This window comes from Bos javanicus, chromosome 25 (assembly GCF_032452875.1).
Source record: "Bos javanicus breed banteng chromosome 25, ARS-OSU_banteng_1.0, whole genome shotgun sequence".
In the NCBI taxonomy this organism is placed as follows: domain Eukaryota; kingdom Metazoa; phylum Chordata; class Mammalia; order Artiodactyla; family Bovidae; genus Bos; species Bos javanicus.
This window is the reverse complement of record NC_083892.1, coordinates 12,974,427-12,994,214: the sequence shown is the minus strand read 5'-3', so window position 1 is coordinate 12,994,214 and position 19,788 is coordinate 12,974,427. Positions and strand designations below refer to the sequence as shown.

General features: G+C 45.6%; 1 protein-coding gene and 1 pseudogene across 14 annotated transcripts in view; one reads left to right on the top strand and one right to left on the bottom strand.

Annotated features, from left to right (window-relative positions):
- The window catches only part of MRTFB (myocardin related transcription factor B), a 223,829-nt gene extending 205,971 nt beyond the window's left edge, over positions 1-17,858 (bottom strand). For 7 of the 14 annotated variants that reach the window (XM_061401156.1, XM_061401155.1, XM_061401163.1 and 4 more), the window contains exon 1: positions 6,752-6,841. The gene's annotated coding sequence lies outside the window, so the exon portion shown is untranslated. Of the gene's footprint in view, positions 1-6,751; positions 6,859-17,780 lie in introns of those variants that run through there. The other 7 variants (XM_061401159.1, XM_061401158.1, XM_061401153.1 and 4 more) reach the window with 4 other exon arrangements.
- Positions 17,859-18,202: 344 nt separating this feature from the next.
- LOC133237962 (splicing factor 3B subunit 4-like) lies at positions 18,203-19,553 on the top strand (annotated as a pseudogene).
- Positions 19,554-19,788: the final 235 nt, after the last annotated feature.

The following is a 19,788-nucleotide window of genomic DNA, read 5'->3' as shown; positions in this document are numbered from 1 at the left end:
CCTTCTCCAATTCACATAAATATACACACATATAATACATTTAATAAGAAATGGGAAAAACCTGTATGAGAAAAATTTGTGCTCTAGAAGTCAGGAGTAAAACCAAACAAATGAAAAAAATACATCATGGTCTTGGAATGGAAAATTCAATATCAGAAAGATATCAATTCTCCCTATGTTAGTTCATAAATTTAACATGATCTCAACTTTTTTAAAGTGTGTTTTTCTTTTCTGGAACTGACAAATGATTCTAAAGTTCACATGGAAAAATAAACAAGCAAGAATGGCCAGGAAAATGAAGGGCAACAGGAAAAACTAGTTTTACAGGCATTAAGACATCTTATAAATCCAATAATGTGTGCTTGTGCGGGAACAGAAAGACTTAATGGAACTGACCAGAAAGCCCAGAGAGGTCTCCCAATATATTTGGAAATCTGGACTATAATGTTCTGAAACAAATCGCTAAAAATTAGTGGTAGCCATATGGATAAAGCTGAATCTATATATCACCCCTGAATACCAGAATAAATTCTAAACGGATCAAAGATTTAAGCTTAAAAATGAAACCATAAAGGGAAAAAAATCCTTAAAGAAAAGAAACATGGGCAAAATCCAAATTCTTGGAGGCCTTTTCATGACTCAAAATCCATAAAATATTAACTGCTTAAAATTTAAAGAAAAAACTTTAAAGCCTTCTCTATACCAAAATACATTAAAGTAAACTTTTGAAAAATGACAAGCTTGAGGAAACTGGAATTTGCATCACAAAGGTCTATTTTATAAATTCCTAGAAATTGTTAAGAAAAAAATTCAAAAGAAAAATGTGCAAAGGGCATGAACAAATAGTTCACAGAAAAGAAACAGCCTTAAAAAGAATACATTTGAATCAGCTCTAATGAGGTGGATGAAACTGGAGCCTATTATACAGAGTGAAGTAAGCCAGAAAGAAAAACACCAATACAGTATACTAACGCATATATATGGAATTTAGAAAGATAGTAACAATAACCCTGTATGCGAGACAGCAAAAGAGACACAGATGTATAGAACAGTCTTTTGGACTCTGTGGGAGAGGGCAAGGGTGGGATGATTGGGACAATGACATTGAAACATGTATAATATCATATGTGAAACGAATCACCAGTCCAGGTTCGATGCAGGATACAGGATGCTCGGGGTTGGTGCACTGGGATGACCCAGAGGGATGGTAAGGGGAGGGAGGTGGGAGGGGGGGTTCAGGATGGGGAACACGTGTACACCCGTGGCGGATGCATGTTGATGTATGGCAAAACCAATACAATATTGTAAAGTAAAAAAAGAAAGAAAGAGCCTTTAAGCATGTGAAAAGATGCTCAGCCTCCTTCATGATCAAAGTAATGCACATTAAAACCACAATGAGTTACTTTCCACCTTATTGGACTGATACGAATCCAAAGGCTGGTAAATCAGCCTATTACAAGAGGCTGTGGAGACAGATACCTGCAAGGGTTCAAAATGGTACAACCCTGAAGGTGGGCAGCATTTATCAAAATGTATAAACGCACTGCTCACGGACCCAGCAATCCCACTTCCAGAAAGGTATCCCACAGATACACTTCACATATATGAACTGACGTGTGCACAACGTCACCACAGGCTGTGACTGGAAGACTGGAAAACATTCAACTATCCATCAATGGGGGTTAACTTCAATAAACTATGGCACAGGCCACACAATAGTATATCCTGCATCTGTTAATAAATGTTTTCTATATACTAGTGTGGAAAGATGCTAAAGGTACACTACTGGAAAAAAAAAAAAAAACAGGGTCAGAATAATTTATGTAGCATCCTACATATAAAAGGAGTGGGTATATACAGTATACTAGTATTTGCTTGTATCTACACAAAGAAACAACAGACATCTATAGGAAACAAATAGAAAACATTCTCTAAGGCTGGAGACAGCATGTTAAACCAAAACAATACTGGAAATTAGACTCCTCAAAATAGATTTTTTTAGTTTTTGAATCACATGAACATTTTATATATACAAAAAGAATTTTAAAGTGTTAAAAATGTACTTCATAGGAGAAAGAGAAAGAGAACTACTTATCACCTAGAGTCAAAATCCAACACACATTAAAAGGGAATGTTTTCCCAAATTAGGAGTTTGAGATTAACAGATACACACTTTTATACATAAGATAAACAACAAGGGCCTACTGTATAGCACAGGGAACCATATTCAATATCTTATAATAACCTAAAATGGAAAAGAATCTGAAAAAGAATACATATGTGTGGGTGTGTATATATATATATGTATGTATGTATAACTGAATCACTTTGCTGTACACCTGAAACTAACACAACATTGTAAAGCACTACATTTCAATTTAAAAAATAATAAAAATAAAATAATTTTTCTATGAATTAGATGTTAACAAGCAAATTTAGTGTGACCATCACTAAAAATCACACAAGACAATTTTTAAGTTTTTCTTTAATCAAGCTAAAGCACATTTTAGTAATCTCTAAAAGCACTATTTGGAGGACAAGAAATCAGAAAAAAGAGTAGAAAAAGTATAACGAGGATGCTTTCGCCTAGTGGTTCTCAAAGTATGGTCCCTGGGCCAGCAGCATCAGCATTATCTGAGAAGCTGTTAAAAGTGCAAATTCTCAAACCCCAGTCCAGACCCACTGAATTAGAAACTCTGGGAGTGGTAGGGAGCAGTTCTGGTGATAAGCACCCCAGTCTGAGAGTCAGTGATCTGGCCAAGTGCTCGATATACATCTTCATGCATCACTTGAGGAGAATCTTATTAAAAAGCAGATTCTGGTTCAGTAGTCTGGGGTGAGCCCCAGAGCTGGCATTTCAAACAAGCTCCAGGAAGCTGCGAGTGTGCAGCTGGTTGAGGGAGCATACTTACAAAGAAAAGCTCAAATCCACTTGGAAGAAGGTATGCAGTCTTCAGTGGTTGAGTTTCCTATGAAACCTGCCCTCAGTAGGGTCCTTACACAGATTTCTAGGCTGGGGGACACCACGTAGCCTCCCATATAAATTCTGTCTTTAACACAGAATAAATACACTCAGTGAAAAAAGTCAAAGTTGCTCAGTCGTGTCCGACTTCTTTGCAAGCCCACAGATTGTAGCCAGTCATCCTCCTCTGTTCGTGGAATTCTCCAGGCACGAATACTGGAGTGGGTTGCCATTCCCTGTTCCAGGGGATCTTCCTGACCCAGGGATTGAACCCAGGTCTCCTGCATTGCAGACAGATTCTTTACCATCTGAGCCACTATATCTTATTAAAATAACAGTGAATTGTTGAAATTCAACTTAAGGATGTCTCATTTGAGACAACTTTCATTTATAAGTGGACGTAGGAATCTTTCAGAATGGGGGAAGAAAAAAGAAGGCACGTTCATACATCCACCTGGTTATACTGTCTGATTACCTTTACTTCAAACATTAGCCACACCATCTTCTCTCCATGAAAAATGATCAAGCAGTTTGTTTCCTTCTAAACATATTTTCAGATGGTTCTTATACTTACAAACACTAATTCTCCATTTGCTTTACATGGGGGAGAAATGTTTATAGGAATCTTCCAAGTAAAGAATTCTAATTTAGATGGAAGAACCTGGAACTGGTATGTATCTGCATTTTGCAAGTCATTCTTTGGACAAAGGTTTTGGTGTTAAACATGAATCAAAGTGCTGACATTTCCGCATATCCCTACCTCACTGCATCTAGGACACCATCATTTCCATACACACTATTATTCAGTGTAACACTAAGAACAAAAGCTGCCAATGAAGCCCTGACATGTCAATTTAAGACAAGAGTCTATCTCAGACATGCATCTTAAAAATCAATGAAATGGCTTAATTATAAATCTCAGAGATATGTACATAATAAATTATGCATTTTCATCTATAGAAGCATGGATTTTTGTTCACTCAACAATTTGTCCCCATACCTAAAACAGTGAAAAGTTCCAACACGCACATAATATGACTCGGTTCATTTTTGTACAGGAGTATTTTTTTAAAAGGTAGTGATTAAAAAAGACAAAAAAGGAGTGACCTCTTTTTACCCTGAAACATAATACTGCTTGTGCAAAGTAATAAAAAGTAATCATTCTTAATTTGGATAATTTTCCCATCTGGAAGGATTCAATGTATCTATCTCTAGGCAATTTAAAATACATCCTTCTATTCTGACAACAACCTTACATGTTTGTTTCCATAGCACCTTTCAAAAGTAACAAGTAAATGAACAACAAACATCTTCCAGCAAAGAAGTCAGTTTATCTATCCAACAGAAAGGAAAAATAAACTTCCTGTGTGGATTTAACAAAAGTTGAAGAAATTCATCTTGTTACACTATAGCTGTATAAGAGCTGGAGTTGAACTATCTTAACTCAATTTGCATTTTCCCCATGGCAGTAAGACTAACTCAGTTTCAAATGAAATCAGAATTTCTAACGAATCCTATCAGGAGCACAGAGGACAATGTAACTATAGTTCATTTTAATTTTCACTCTTGTTCAATATGTATTGGCCAAATTCTCTAACATGGATATTAGTAAGCAGAAAGAAAGAATGGCTTCCCCGATGGCTCAACAGTAAAGAATCCGCTTGCAATGCAGGAGCCGCAAGAGACACGGGTTGGATCCCTGGGTGGGGAAGATCCCCTGGAACAGGGCACGGCTACCCATTCCAGTATTCTTGCCTGCAGAATCCCATGGACAGAGGAGCCTGGCGGGCTACAGTCCATATTGTCACAAAGAGTCGGATATGACTGCAGTGACTTAGCACACATGCAGAAAGAACAGGGGAAAAAATGTTCCCAACAAAAACTGTCAGTTAAATTCTGCCCTCTTCCCTGCTATAACTGAGTTTACAATTTAGAGGCACTCTCAATGGAGCTAGACCTTGAGACATGTGAGGTCCTCTGACATGCTTAGTTACCAAAGTGATTGGGGTACACCACTAGCATTTACAGCTTGGGAGCCAAGATGCTCCAACTTCTCACAATGCATGGACTAGATCCACATAATGAAGATTTATCCTGGTCCTGAGACTGTTCAATGACCAGCCAGATTAATCACCTTAACTGGCCTTACTTCAGAACATAATACTAAATACTTTACAAGAAATTATGGAAAAACCCTAGGAATTTAAGAGAAGGTAGCTAAAGCAAGTTAAGACTGAATGACTAGGGTCTGAAAATTAGTGACTATTTCCACACACCAAGCATTAACTCAACATACAATTGCAGTGTCACGACACTGAGCTTATCTACCCTATGTGAGATACTGCCACCGAATCAAACAAAAACCCTTCAATCTAGCTAATATTTTATTATCAGAGAGAAGCAGTAGGAATCCAGCATGTTGCCTCAAAGCAGCAGTACTTCAAAGCTTGCGGCACAAAAGATGCCCTACAATGTTGTTTGAAGTCTGGCATTCACGGAAGGGCTATATTAGTATTATTTCTATGTTGACTGAGATAGTCTGTACTTTGTCTTGTCCTGTTTACTCCTAACTCAATCTAGGCGTGTATCTTCATAATCCTAAATAAGTTACTCCAATACTTAAGGTGTCCTCCACTCCCGTGTCTACCTAGACCTCTAATCTTTCCTTTCCTTGTATGAAATAGCTCCTGACATTTTTACCTCTCTTCAACCCAAGCTTATTTACTAGAAACAGGTAGGAGCACTCCAGTCTGCAGCACAGCAGTAACGTGCTAGACGTGATGTGGCAATGCATGTCATGTATTGTTCTTTTATTTCTAACATTTAAATCGGAGCATCACAGTGGTTTTCAATTACGTACGTAGGTAGCTTTTATGTCTGATGAATTTCATTGGAGCTGTAAAGGGGGCTTTACAAACAGTTGCTGCAAAGGGGAGGGGCCTTGGTTCTGACAAAGTTGAGCACTACCGCTCCAAAGACTGGAATCACGTGCCGAACAAAAAAACACAAAAGTTTCCTTTGCTTAAAGCAAGCCCTGGGCTCCAATATTCCACTTCCATTCGATCGGACATCCTATCCCAGACACACACTGCTGCTTTTAAGCCCACTTCTGCCCTCACACAGGGCCAAAGAAAAGTTTTTGTCCATTTCGGAAACAGGGACCCTTTGGGGAAGCTGACAAAGGCCGAGGACTCTCCTCCAAGAAACTGCTGTGCCATGCTGCATTCAATTAGGAGGAGAGGGGCCCCCCCAGACACACCCTCTGCAGCTCAATCGGAACCTGAGAATTCGAGCCCTAAAACCCCGCGAGTGGGGGCGGGGAGAAGGATGGGAGGCAAGGACGGGGCGGGGCGCTGGAGTCGCCGTGCCCGGGTGTGAACCCCGACTCCACCGCGTCCCAGCGGCGTGACCCTGGGCAGGGCGCTTCACCTCTGCGTGCAGCCCCGAGCGGAACCGCTTAAGTGCCGGCAGACGATTAAGGCTCACTGAACGGTGTTGCCGCGCCCGGCAGCGCCGCGTCCTCCCGCGCCAACGCGCCGCCGGGGGAAACTGAGGCGCGCCCCGCGGTCGCACCCGCGAGCGGACGCGGGCTACGAGGGGACTGGCCCGGCCGCCCCGCGGCCCCAGCCCGGCCGCCCCGCCCCGCCGCGCCCGCTCGGGTCCCGGGACAGCGCGGACCGGGCGACTCCGCTGCAGCCGCGGGGCCGACGGAGGTGGCCGCCCAAAACGCGGGCCGCCCGCCCGCCCGGCCGGGTCCCCCGCCTGGCCCTCGGTCTCCGCCGCTCTCACCCGCTCCTCAGCCCAAACGGCAGCCGCCGCCGCCCGCAGCTCACCTCCCGGGCCGCCACCGCCGCCGCCGCTGCCACCGCCGCCGCCGCCGCGCGCGATCTCGCGAGACTTCACTCCCCCCGGTGCTCCCCCGCCCTCCCCGCGCCGCGCGCGGACCCCGGCCTGGAAACTGCTGGACTCCTTCCTCGGGAGCGGCCCCCTCGCCTCCGGGTTAAGTCTAGGCGGGCTCGCGTCCTGGTCCCTGCGTCCGTCCCGCCCACCTCCGTGAAGGTGAAGGGTTAAATGCCAGGTGCGGGTCGGCCTCCTCCTCACCTGGCCGGCCGGGTGCGCGTGCGCATGCGCGCGCCCCGGGCCCTGGACCTTCGAGCCTTTGCAAAAGCTCTGACCAGAGTGACAACAGTGATCCCTGCAGCCAGTGTTGGAATGCGTCCTGGGTACCGAGTACTTTTAAAACTTCCTGGGTCCTCACAAGTTCCACCATGAAGTGGGTATTACCATGCTCTCCTTTCTAGAGGCGATAAAACGGAGGCTTGGCCAGGTTAAGAACTACCTCTGGGTCACGCAGCTAGGAGTGGGCATCCGGGGTTGTCTGTTACTCAAACCAAAGCCCTGATTTCCCGCCTCCATGACGATCCCCAGGCCCTGTCCCTGTTCCTTCTTCCGCTGAGGGCGCCAAATCTCAGCCCTTCTTTACTTCCCTCCCACGGTTCAAGCTCTCCTAGGAGGGCAGTTGCTACAGTCCCTCTGGTTTTATAAAGCTGCAGTCAGGAAAATGCTTCTCTCTCATTACCCAAACTTCCTAAGGCCTCCCTGTGCCAGACCGTGTCTCCTCTTTAGACTGGTGGCGTTTTGATGATAGCACGGTAGGATGGGACACAAGACATAGAACCAGAATGTATTTACATGGATGTTAGGGTGCTCCGAGAAAGGTGTGACTTCTTCCTGGGATAAAATCTTAACCTTATATAATTGTTTCTAAAAAAAGACGGGCTAGCAATTATTGAGGGCATTTCAAGGTCACTACCAATATTCTTCTGAATCAGATCATAAGAAAATGGAGACTCAAGGAGATGAAGAAATTGGCTCAAGTCTCCACTGTAAGATGAGGTTTGAACCTGAATCTTAGTCCAGAACCCAGTACTGCCTCGCACTAAAGTCCCATGAACTAGCAAGTCTGGGCCAACAAGCTGCTGTAAAATCGAAAGCCTTGGAGGTTCTAGCTATTCCTTTACCTTGCATGAGGGTCTGCAGGGGCTTGCCCAGCCCACCTGACAGTCAAATCTATCTCAGCAAACGCTGGCCTGCCCACCCTGCAAGCCTGCCCAGTCCCTCTGAAAATAACACTGCTTCCTGCTTATATGCAGAGTACATCATGAGAAACGCTGGGCTGGAGGAAGCACAAGCTGGAATCAAGATTGCTGGGAGAAATATCAATAACCTCAGATATGCAGATAACACCACCCTTATGGCAGAAAGTGAAGAGGAACTAAAAAGCCTCTTGATGAAAGTGAAAGAGGAGAGTGAAAAAGTTGGCTTAAAGCTCAACATTCAGAAAACTAAGATCATGGCATCTGGTCCCATCACTTCATGGCAAATAGATGGGGAAACAGTGGAAACAGTGTCAGACTTTATTTTGGGGGGTTCCAAAATCACTGCAGATGGTGACTGCAGCCATGAAATTAAAAGATGCTTACTTCTTGGAAGGCAAGTTGTGACCAACCTAGATAGCGTATTAAAAAGCAGAGATATTACTTCGCCCACAAAGGTCCGTCTTGTCAAGGCTATGGTTTTTCCAGTGGTCATGTATGGATGTGAGAGTTGGACTGTGAAGAAAGCTGAGTGCCAAAGAATTGATGCTTTTGAACTGTGGTGTTGAAGACTCTTGAGAGTCCCTTGGACTGCAAGGAGATCCAACCAGTCCATCCTAAAGGAGATCAGTCCTGGGATTTCTTTGGAAAGACTGATGCTGAAGCTGAAACTGCAGTACTTTGGCCACCTCATGCAGAGTTGACTCATTGGAAAAGACTCTGATGCTGGGAGGGGTTGGGGGCAGGAGAAGGGGACGACAGAGGATGAGATGGCTGGATGGCATCACTGACGCGATGCACGTGAGTTTGAGTGAACTCCGGGAGTTGGTGATAGACAGGGAGGCCTGGCGTGCTGTGATTCATGGGGTCGCAAAGAGCTGGACACAAATGAGCGACTGAACTGAACTGAACTGCAGTCCAGAGGTTATAGATACCCTCCAGGTTCAAACATCACCAAATCCACCTGATGAATGAAATGAATGAAAGAGAGGAAGGGAAATCACAGACCATGGGCAGTGACAAGTTACCAAGCACTGTGCCAGGTGCTGTCCATTCATTAGGTAATTTCCATTGGGAGGGAGGTATGTGTTCCCATTTTGCAGATAAGGAAACAAGGGCCTAAGGGTACATACAGGTGCTAAGTGGGAGGGCTGGGGTTCCCACCAAGTCAGTCTATCCCAGGCCAATAAACTTTGGCCTCAGTGACCAACAAGTTTCTCTCCAGACTCAAAAGCCTGTATCTTCATACAGCTGAAAAGTTAGATATCTCCTAAGATCAAGACTCCAATCTCAGATACCATTTATATAAAATAAAGATGTAAATAGGCTGTTGGGAATATGCACCCAGTTAATATATGTGAAGCATGTGCAAAAAGTGCCTTAAGCACTCAGTAAATTATAGCTATTATTACATTGGTAGGCTGTTTATTTTATTCTTTCCTCATCTCCCAATATAAATTCCAAATCAATTTGGAGGATGTGGCCTTATCTGCTCAGCCATGGGAATAAAATTAGTTTCTAACACACCTGAAACAATCCACTGCTTTTTAGTGGATGAAATTACCCCCACCCTTCCTCCTGATGGTGGAAAGAGACCTGAAGACTCTCCTGGAGCTTTGATGTGCTCTCCCCTCCCAGTTTCCTGGGTGACTGGCAACCTGTTTTATAAAAGCCTCCCCTTATACAGGAAAAGCCACCCAAATATTTTTAAGTTGTTATCAAAATAAAAAAAGAAACGTTTAAGCTGAAACTTGGTAAGAGAATTTTGTGAGGTTGGGGGTTAATATAAGTACTATGATGTCATGAGGAAAGTTTGTATAGGAATTGAAGCTGCCACCACCCTCAGCCACAGTACCCTAGGTTAGGTTTCTACCCTGATACAAGACACGTCACAGGTTCCCATCAATGACAACAGCTCAGCTCACCCCGAACTAATCCTCAAAGGGCAGGGATGGATGTAACAGGATCCGTGGAGGGCATTACAGATGGACCAAAAAATTCTGGGTGATTCTAAAATATTTACACCTCTAAGGGTTTAACCTGTGGTTTCCAGAAAGCACTATTAAAACGTTTTTGATTCAAGAGTAACTTTATAAATGCCCATAATGGGATTTGTTTCATGCTCATTCACTCAATAAAAACGTAAGCACTTAAGTGCCAATTACTGTGTTAGTAGCTGTGAGCAAGACACAGTCCAGGTTCTCATCACATTGATGGCCTAGAGGGAAGAGGGATGTTAATTTAATAACGGAACCAATAAATGTTGAAATATTATGTGATAAATAGAATGAAAAAGAAGAGCAAATGACCGGGGGGCGGGGGTGGGGGGAAAGCCTCAATGGAAGGGTAGGAAAGAACTTGGCTTGAATTTGAGTTCTGGAGGGTGCATTAGCATGAACTAGGCAAAGAGGAAAGAAGAGAACAAGGAATAGGAGATAGGGATGGCTCAGCAAGGAATAGAAGAGGGTGGGAAACTGGGAGATTAGGGTGGACTGGGGCCATATGAAGTATCTCAGGGACTTCACTGGCGGTCCAGTAGCTAAGACTCCATGCTCCCAATGCAGGGGCCCTGGGTTCGATCTCTGGTCAGAGAACTAGATCCTTCGTGGCACAACTACGAGACATGCTGCAACTAGAGATTCCGCATGCCCCAACAAAGGCTCAGCACAGCCAAATAAATGAATATATATTTATATATTTTTTAAAAAGGCATCTCAGGCAGGTACATACTCTGAGCACATGGGGACAGTGGAGAGAAGAGAACCCAACTGGAGATGAGAGCGTGTCATGGACAATGCCATTGGTTTCCACATACCCATCCTTCCCCATTGGGCAATCCAAGCTCATTACCTCCAGCCAATCTGTATTTGAGGAAATCTCACATCATATGAATACATCCCACCACCGGAGTGTAGAAATCAGGATGCAAATATCCTGCTTCCCTCGCAAGCAGGACAAGGGGTATGACACAGGCTCTGCTGGCCAGAGGTATCATGTGAAGCTGAGCCTCATTTCTGTTGATGTGACTGGTGGCCAAAGTGACTGGCTTTGGGGTGGCAGTTGCAGGGCTGAGCTCCCAATGGAGAAGCCACATGAGAGCTGATGGCAGTGGTGGTCGTGGTGACGGCAAATTCAGGCGGGCTCACGGGTTGCTGATTGGGCCAGGCGTGCAGTGTGGTTTGGGGCATTTTTCCTAGAAGCTTAGCCTCAATTTCTTTCCTCCAGCCCTCCCAATGATTCTGTGGGAGACCTAACATCCTTTATTACATTCCCCTTTCTGCTTAAATCAGTCAGCATTTCCACCAAGAACGCTGACCTCTTACAGCCCGAAGCTGGCTGGAGCCAATGAGACTTGGAGAGAGATTCGCTGGGGCCGTGGTGAGAGGAACCTTCTCTGTTGGAAGAAAGAGCCCCAGGAAACCAGCTCGATCTTGATAGCATTCCTTAGGCAGGTCGGCAGGGAGTCCATCGGACCCATTCATGTAGTCACCTATGTCTTAGAATGTATGGCCATTTGGAATCTATGGCTGGTTTACCCACAACAGAAGCGAGAGCTGGGGAAGTGGTTAATTGAGAATAAAGGAGTCATAGGAACAGTCTCCGTGGTGTTGTCAGGAGATTGACCTTCATTACCTTCATTGGTAATGAAGACCTTCATTTGACCTTCATTAGACCTCCCAAGATCTAAGGGAAACAAAATGACCTAATGTTAACTGTCCAGTCCTCTACAAAAGCTCTTTTTAGTAACAGGTCAAAAGGTATATAATAAGATGTCTTGGGCATGTGGGTCTCTTCTGGTTGTCTGTGCCAGAAGCTGTCTCTGTTACTTTCTGACTTTAAATACAACTGTTAAACTGCTGAAAAGACCCAAGCTACTGTGTACCTTTGATCCCAGAGTGAATTCTTCCCTTTGAAGATCACGAACCTGTAGCTGACACTCCCTGCCTGGCTTGGAATCTCAGTTGCCATCAAGGGTTTCCACAACTGAGGGATACGATAAAGTCTGCTTGGCACAGCAGAGAAACCAAAAGATCTGGATCCTTGACTACATCACCAAGCTGCTAGACTGATATCAGACCTGTAAGGCCCTGGACATCTCCTTCTCTGTGCTAATGGTGCTCATCACAGTTGGGTCCAACTCTTTGCAACCCCATGGACTGTAGCCCACCAGGTTCTTCTGTCTGTGGAATTTCCCAGGCAAGAATACTGAAACCGGTTGCCATTTCCTACTCCAGGGGATCTTCCCAATCCTGGTATAGAAACTGCAGCTCCTGCGTTGGTGGGCAGATTCTTTACCACTGAGCCACCTGGGTAAGCCCCTCCCTGAGCTAATGCATGATGTCAAATCAACCTGAGTTGGCTTCTCTGTGAATGCAGCCCAAACATTCACAATGATGCAGGAAGAAAGAAGCAACTTATGGAGAATAGCGGAGAAGGCAATGGCACCCCACTCCAGTACTCTTGCCTGGAAAATCCCATGGATGGAGGAGCCTGGTAGGCTGCAGTCCATGGGGTCGCTAAGAGTCGAACACGACTGAGCGACTTCACTTTCACTTTTCACTTTCATGCATTGGAGAAGGAAATGGCAACCCACTCCAGTATTCTTGCCTGGAGATTCCCAGGGACGAGGGAGCCTGGTGGGCTGCCGTCTATGGGGTCGCCCAGAGTTGGACAGGACTGAAGTGACTTAGCAGCAGGAGCATGGAGAATAGACATGCATCTTTTCTGGGTCTGTCAGGAACCACCCAAATCCAGGGAACCTTTGTCTACCAGCCTCCTTCACCCCCACCCAATATCAGTCCCACTCAGGCGAGCCCTGAGTGAGAGTGAGTAAAAGTTGCTCAGAAGTGTCTGACTCTTTGCGACCCAGTGGACTATACAGTCCATGGAATTCTCCACGCCAGAATACTGGAGTGGGTAGCTGTTCCCTTCTACAGGGGATCTTCCCAACACAGGGGTCGAACCCGGGTCTCCCACATTGCAGGCAGATTCTTTACTAGCTGAGCCACCAACCTGGCCCCAAACACTTCATTCCAGGAAACACATTCTTACATTGCCCTTCCCAGCCTTGGACTGTCTCTCTGAAGGGCACCAAGTGGTTCTGTCACTTGCCCAGCTCACACATCTGATAAGTGGCAGAGCTGAAGGTCTGGAGGCAAGCCAGATCCCAGACTTTTAACCACTATGTTTAATGCCATACCCCATCCAGTCTCATTCCATTAAAAAAAAAAAAAAGAGTGTGGCCTTGAGCCAGGAAAAAAAAAAAAAAACAGATGAAGAGCTCAAGTTCAGCTCCATATTTGCTATATGGCCTTGAGCAAGCTTCTTAATACTTACTTTCAGATGTAAATGAAGTTAATGATGCCAACCTCATAGAATCTGGCAGTCATCTGTATGACTCACCCACGACCTCTGGCTCCCCACCTTTTGGGCACACAGTGGAACCCACTTCCTGGACCCCTGGGTTGGAGTCACATGAGTAGTCCCAGCCAAAGAATGTGAATGGCGGGAATATGTGTCACTTCTGGCATGGTGTTCTGTTGAGCAGAGCCCCCAGCCTGTCCATCATGGACACATGATGTGAGCAAAAACCAAACTATTATTGTTGGCAGTTGAAAAGACCCTGATACTGGGGAAGATTGAGGGCAGGAGGAGAAGGGGATAACTGAGGATGACATGGTTGGATGGCATCACCGACACAATGGACATGGGTTTGGGTGGACTCTGGGAGTTGGTGATGGACAGGGAGGCCTGGCGTGCTGTGGTTCATGGGGTCGCAAAGAGTCGGACACGACTGAGCGACTGAACTGAACTGAACTGATGTTTGTCAAAGCACATACTAGCCTATACTGATCGATACATACAGTACAGTCATTTTCTCATTTGCTCAAGAAACACTTCTCTGTTGTGGTTCAAACCCCAAATGGACAAGAAAGAAAGCATAGGCAGCAGTCCTGAAGGTTCTAGTGCAATACATCTGAGAGGGGGCCCAGTCCTCTGCTTTTATCCCCCCAGTGATTCTGATGCCCTGGCAAGTCTGAGACCCTTGCGTTACTATTGCCCCACCGTATGATAGTAGAGTAGGGCAGGGTCCTCACCCTTGAGGGCCACACAGACTAGAGATGACAGCTACAGACAGAAAAGTTAACAATGCAAATATGGTTTTGTGACCTGAAATCTGTAACATTAAATGAGTATATTTAGGAACTCTCTGAACTAGGGGGGCTTCCTTGGTGGCTCAGTAGGTAAAGAATCCAGCTGCAGTGCAGGAGATGCAGGAGACCTGGGTTCAATCCCTGGGTCAGGAAGATCCTCTGGAGAAGGAAATGGCAATCTACTCCAGTATTCTTGCCTGGCAAATCCCATGGACAGAGAAGCCTGGAGGGCTACAGTCCATGGGGTCACAAAGAGTCAGACACAACTCAGTGACTAAACCACCGTGAACTAGACAGTTGTCTGTGTAATAGAAAGTAAGTGTGCATCCTGGCAAATTCATCCATCAATGGTGTGACCCAAGATGGGGGTACTTGGACTCCCTATTTCCTCATCCTAATATATACGGTATTATTTGTCTCCGTTTATTTGCTTATTTGTTTTCCAAATATGAACATCGAAACTCAGATGTTCTAAAACATTGCCCATGGTCACACAGCTAGTAACAAGGCTGAACTGGAATCAACACCCAGGTTCTTCTGTATCTAGACCCCGCCTTCTTAAACGCTGGTGTAGCTGGTTCACGCAAGGCCTCTGCCTGTCTCTCCAGCTATAGCTCTTCATCTAGAACTCTCTTCCCCTTCCCCTAGAACCCTAGCTTCTAGCCACACCAAACTACTTGCCATGCTAACCCAACTCTGTATTTCACACCTTGGTGGTCTGGCTCCTGCTGGTCCCTCTGCCTGGCTTGCCTTTCCTCTCTTCCAACCACCCTGTCTCCCAATACTGGCCAACTCTTTGCATCCTCAGTTTGAAGGACCCAGCCTCCACGCTTGACCACCCCCCACAGCGTGGCACTACATATGGCCCTGCAAGTGCCTCCTCCATTTGATTGCAGCCTGTGGAAGGAGGACCCTTCACTTCCTTTCCCGAGGCTGTCTGATTAGCATTGTGGGCCCTTGTGCTAAAGCTTCAGCCACAACCACCTGAATACCTAGCTCAGGGAAATCAAAGCCCTGCAGCTTACAAGCCAGGCCAAAGAAGACCACACAGCAAAGTATTTCAGGAAGCAGGTTTGGGGTTCTAAACTAGCCACTTTGTAGTGTTGTGACTGCAATCCCCATCTGTAATATCTTGTGAGCCTCAGTTTCTCAGATGAAAATTGGGACTAATGACAGTACCTGCCTCGCATAGTTGTGAGAATTCAATGAGATACAATGTGTACAGTAAATTTATGCACAACTGGGCTTCCCTGTGGTCCAGTGGTTAAGAACCTGCCTGCCAACGCAGCGGACTCGGGTTTGATGCCTGGTCTGGGAAGATCCCATGTGCCACAGGGCAATTAAGGCCCTGCACCACAACTTCTGAGCCCGTGCTTTAGAACCTGTGAGCCAAACCTACTGAGCTAGAGTGACTTAGAGCCCTTGCTCCACGACAAGGGAAGCCACCACAATGAGAAGCTTGAGCACCGTAACTAGAGAAAGCCCCCATGCAGCAATGAAGACCCAGCACAGCCAAAACTTTAAAAAATAATAGTAATAAACAAAATTTTAAAATGTACACATACCGCCTGGCTCATAAGGAAGAACTGGATTAATTTCCAGTCAATTTCATATTGTTACCATTGTCGTCATCATCTTGTTACTACTATTACTACAACTCAGCATGCCCCCATGCCTATCATTGTTAATATTATTGGTCACCACATCCTCCTCCGTTCCCAACAGCCCTAAGTGTCTTTGCTGAGCATTCCTTCCAAGAACAGACAGTAACCTTAGAATTCTTGAAAGCGATTCTTCATTGTCCCATTGATGGTTCAGTGCCCGCAATGACTTAGCATCCAGGGCACCCTCTGCTTAGTCAACTCTTGAGGAAGTCTATGGCTGCCAGTACCTTTTCATCCAGGCTTCCTGGATATAGGTAAGAAAATATGGGCTAGACTGAGGCTCTCTCTCACTGACTTGACATCATCCCCCTCTGGGTTCATTCCGGGTTCGTTTCTGGTTAGACCAGACCGCTGCGAAGGTGTTCCCTCCTCTGGCCGTGAGATTGGCAGAATCCCAGTCAAATAGGCCTGTGGGCTTCTGTAATTGTTGATAACACCAAAAGGAATAATACTTCCAACAGGCTTTTGTTTTTCCCCAGAGGGAGCTAAAAGAGTCAGGCTCTTGAGTTTCAAATAAAAAAGTGCTTCATATGCCATCAGAGTGAGCCACCCTTGCTCTTCCTACATGTTCGGAGGGTGGAGGGCAAAACACGGGTTTTCAGCAAAGAATTCCTTGAGGTTTCATGCTGAACAACTCCAGGCTGTTATGAAAGGACGGAAAAACAGAACATTCCCCCACACCCGACGTGTAACAGGAACAGAGAACGGAAGAGGAAAACCAAACCTCAGACTAGAAAATTTTTAAAAATGTAAAGTTGGCTTTTCTGATTGAGAAGGTTCTGAAGACCCAGCCATGAATGGTTTCTGCTGGGATGTGCATGTAAGTGAAAATTCACAAAGTCTGTGAAAGTGGAAATACAGATTAAGAAGTCAGAGGGAAAGGGGACAGCATTGTGTGTTGGGAGGGGCAGGGGGCAGAAATCAGTGAGGAGGTGAGGGCTGCCCACAAGAGGCAAAGGGTTTCCAGGAGCAAGGACGGCGGTCAGGGTAGGAGGACCACAAGGTGAGCGTTTTCTCCAGAGAGGGGAAAAAAAATAGGCAAACTTTTTTTTTTTTCCTCTCCAGAACCATGTTGATATACAGCTGCTTGAATAAAATTTGCATTCCCATCTGACTCATTTCATAGGAACAATGAGGTCACATTCCAGAGCCTCCTGCACCCCACTGCTGATAAAGTGTGTAATTAGCGCTTTTTGCATTAAAAAGGACCATGAATTCTACTGGGTTCTCTTGGAGGTCAGCCCTGGGATTTCTTTGGAAGGAATGATGCTAAAGCTGAAACTCCAGTACTTTGGCCACCTCATGTGAAGAGTTGACTCATTGGAAAAGATTCTGATGCTGGGAGGGATTGGGGGCAAGAGGAGAAGGGGACGACAGAGGATGAGATGGCTGGATGGCATCACTGACTCGATGGACATGAGTCTCAGTGAACTCCGGGAGTTGGTGATGGACAGGGAGGCCTGGCGTGCTGCGATTCATGGGGTCGCGGAGAGTCGGACACGACTGAGCGACTGATCTGATTTGATCTGATCTCTTGGTCTAGCTTCTGACAGCAACATCTAGCATTCAGTATTGTATTCTCACATCGGTCATTTCCAGGGGAGAAAAGAAGAGAGCAGGGATGAAAAGGGAACATTTTACACAATTTATCAAGCTCCTTGATTACAAAAAACAAATGAAGTTACAACTCAAGAAAGTTACAAATAAGGAGGGAGACATGAATGACCCTACAGTGATGAATTGAAATCAGTAGTATCAGTATGAACTAAAGTTTTAAAAAATAGATACAAATATAAATATAGAAGTGTGTGTTCTTGGATTAGTATACATAATATATCTCCAAACTCTGAACACTGAAAAGACCTAGAAGCAAAGAATCCCCAGTAGCAATGAGCACACTTACCACCCAGATCTTGGTTTCTAAACACCATTCTTCAATGAAAGGAACCAGGGCTCCTTGGAGAAGTGGTTGATTCCAAAGCTGGAGCAAGGAAAATACAAGATCAGCCTGGAACACCATGTATTGCCAGAAAATAGAGAATTGCTCAAAAAAAAAAAAAAAAAAAAAAAGGCTGGGGGCTTATTAAGGATATAGGAGCTCTCAGTGGTCAAAGCTGGAATGATCGGAGCAACAAAATAATGATAGTATTGGATTATAAGCCATAGAATAAAATAAATACCCATGAGTCCATACTGATGGAAGGAAGGGAGTCTTACCTTAAAGATGAATTACAATTAATAAATGTAGAAAGAATGAGGGAGATAAAAAACCACCACTAGAATACCACAGTAATAGTCAGGGGTGGGATCACTGCCTGGAAATGGTGGGAGGGTTTTTGCCATGGCAGTCAGCCGATCTCTGAGTGGAACCAGGATGCCGCTGTGTACGTGGGGGGCCCCGATGAGAAGATTAGAGAACCACTGCTGTGGGAACTATTTCTCCAGGCAGGGCTAGTAGTGAACACGAATATGGCAAAGGATAGCGTCACTGTGGGGCAGCACCAAGGCTACGGCTTTGTGGAATTCTTGAGTGAGAAAAATGCTGACTATGCCATTAAGATCATGAACATGATCAAACGCTATGGGAAGCCAACAAGGGTGAATAAGGCATCAGCTCACAGCAAAAAGCTGGATGTGGGAGCCAACATTTTCATTGGGAACCTGGACCCACAGATTGGTAAGTTGCTTTATGATACCTTTAGCACCTTTGGGGTCATCTTACAAACCCCCAGGATTATGCGGAACCCTGACACAGGCAACTCCAAAGGTTATGCCGTTATTAATTTTGTCTCATGTGATGTTGTGGATGCAGCGATTAAGGCCATGAACAGGCAGTACCTCTGTAACCACCTAATCACTGTGTCCCACGCATTCAAGGACTCCAAGGGCGAGCGTCATGGCTCAGGCACTGAACAACTTCTGGCAGCACAGAACCCACTCTCCCAGGCTGACCGCCCTCATCAGCTGTTTGCAGATGCAACCCCTCCTCTGTCTGCTCCCAATCCTGTGATATTATCATTGGGGTCTGGGCTTCCTCCACCAGGCATGCTTCCTCCTTCCCAGTACTGCCTCCTGGAGCCCTTCCACCTGAGATACCCCCAGCCATGCCACCACCACCTATGCCTGCTGGGGCTGGAGGACATGGCCCCCAGTCAGCAGGAACCACAGGAGCTGGATATCCTGGACACAGACACTCACATCCTCACCCATTCCTACTGGGTGGGATGCCCCATCCAGAGATGTCTTAGAGGCAGCTGGCCCACCATGGCCCTCATGGCTTAGGGCACCCCCACGCTGGGCCCCCTGGCTCTGGGGGGCAGCCACCACCTTGACCACCATCTGGAATGCCTCATCCTGGACCTGCTCCAGTGGGCAAGGACCCCCCAGCCCCGAGGGCCTCTGTTTGGTTCTCCCATGGGTCACTCAGGTCCTATGCCTCTGCATGGTATGCGTGGACCTCCTCCACTGACGGATACATTGGCCCTCCACAACCTCCACCCTACAGCTACCAGCGGGGAACCTTCCTTCCACCCAGACCCACTCCCCAGCCTCTAGTTCCCCCTTGAGGCCCACTACAAGGCCCTCTCCCCCAGTGATTTCTCATTGTCTTTCCTCCTGTTGTAGCCTCCCAGTATCTATTCACTTTCTTGGACCAATCAGAGTGGCTATAGCTTCAAGGGGCTAAGGCACTAATCCCTCTCAGGCTTTGCTTTTGTAAGTATAATTTTTTTCACAGGAGGTTTTGTTTCATTTTTTTTCTTTTCCTCTATGTTGGCCCTAAGTGTTTTGCAAATACCCAGAGAAAATTAAACTAAACTCCTTGTTAAAAAAAAAAAAAAAAGAATACCACAGTAATAATTTCCTCAGGTAAAGTCCACAGACGGATACTAAAATTTAACCAGGCAAAAGTG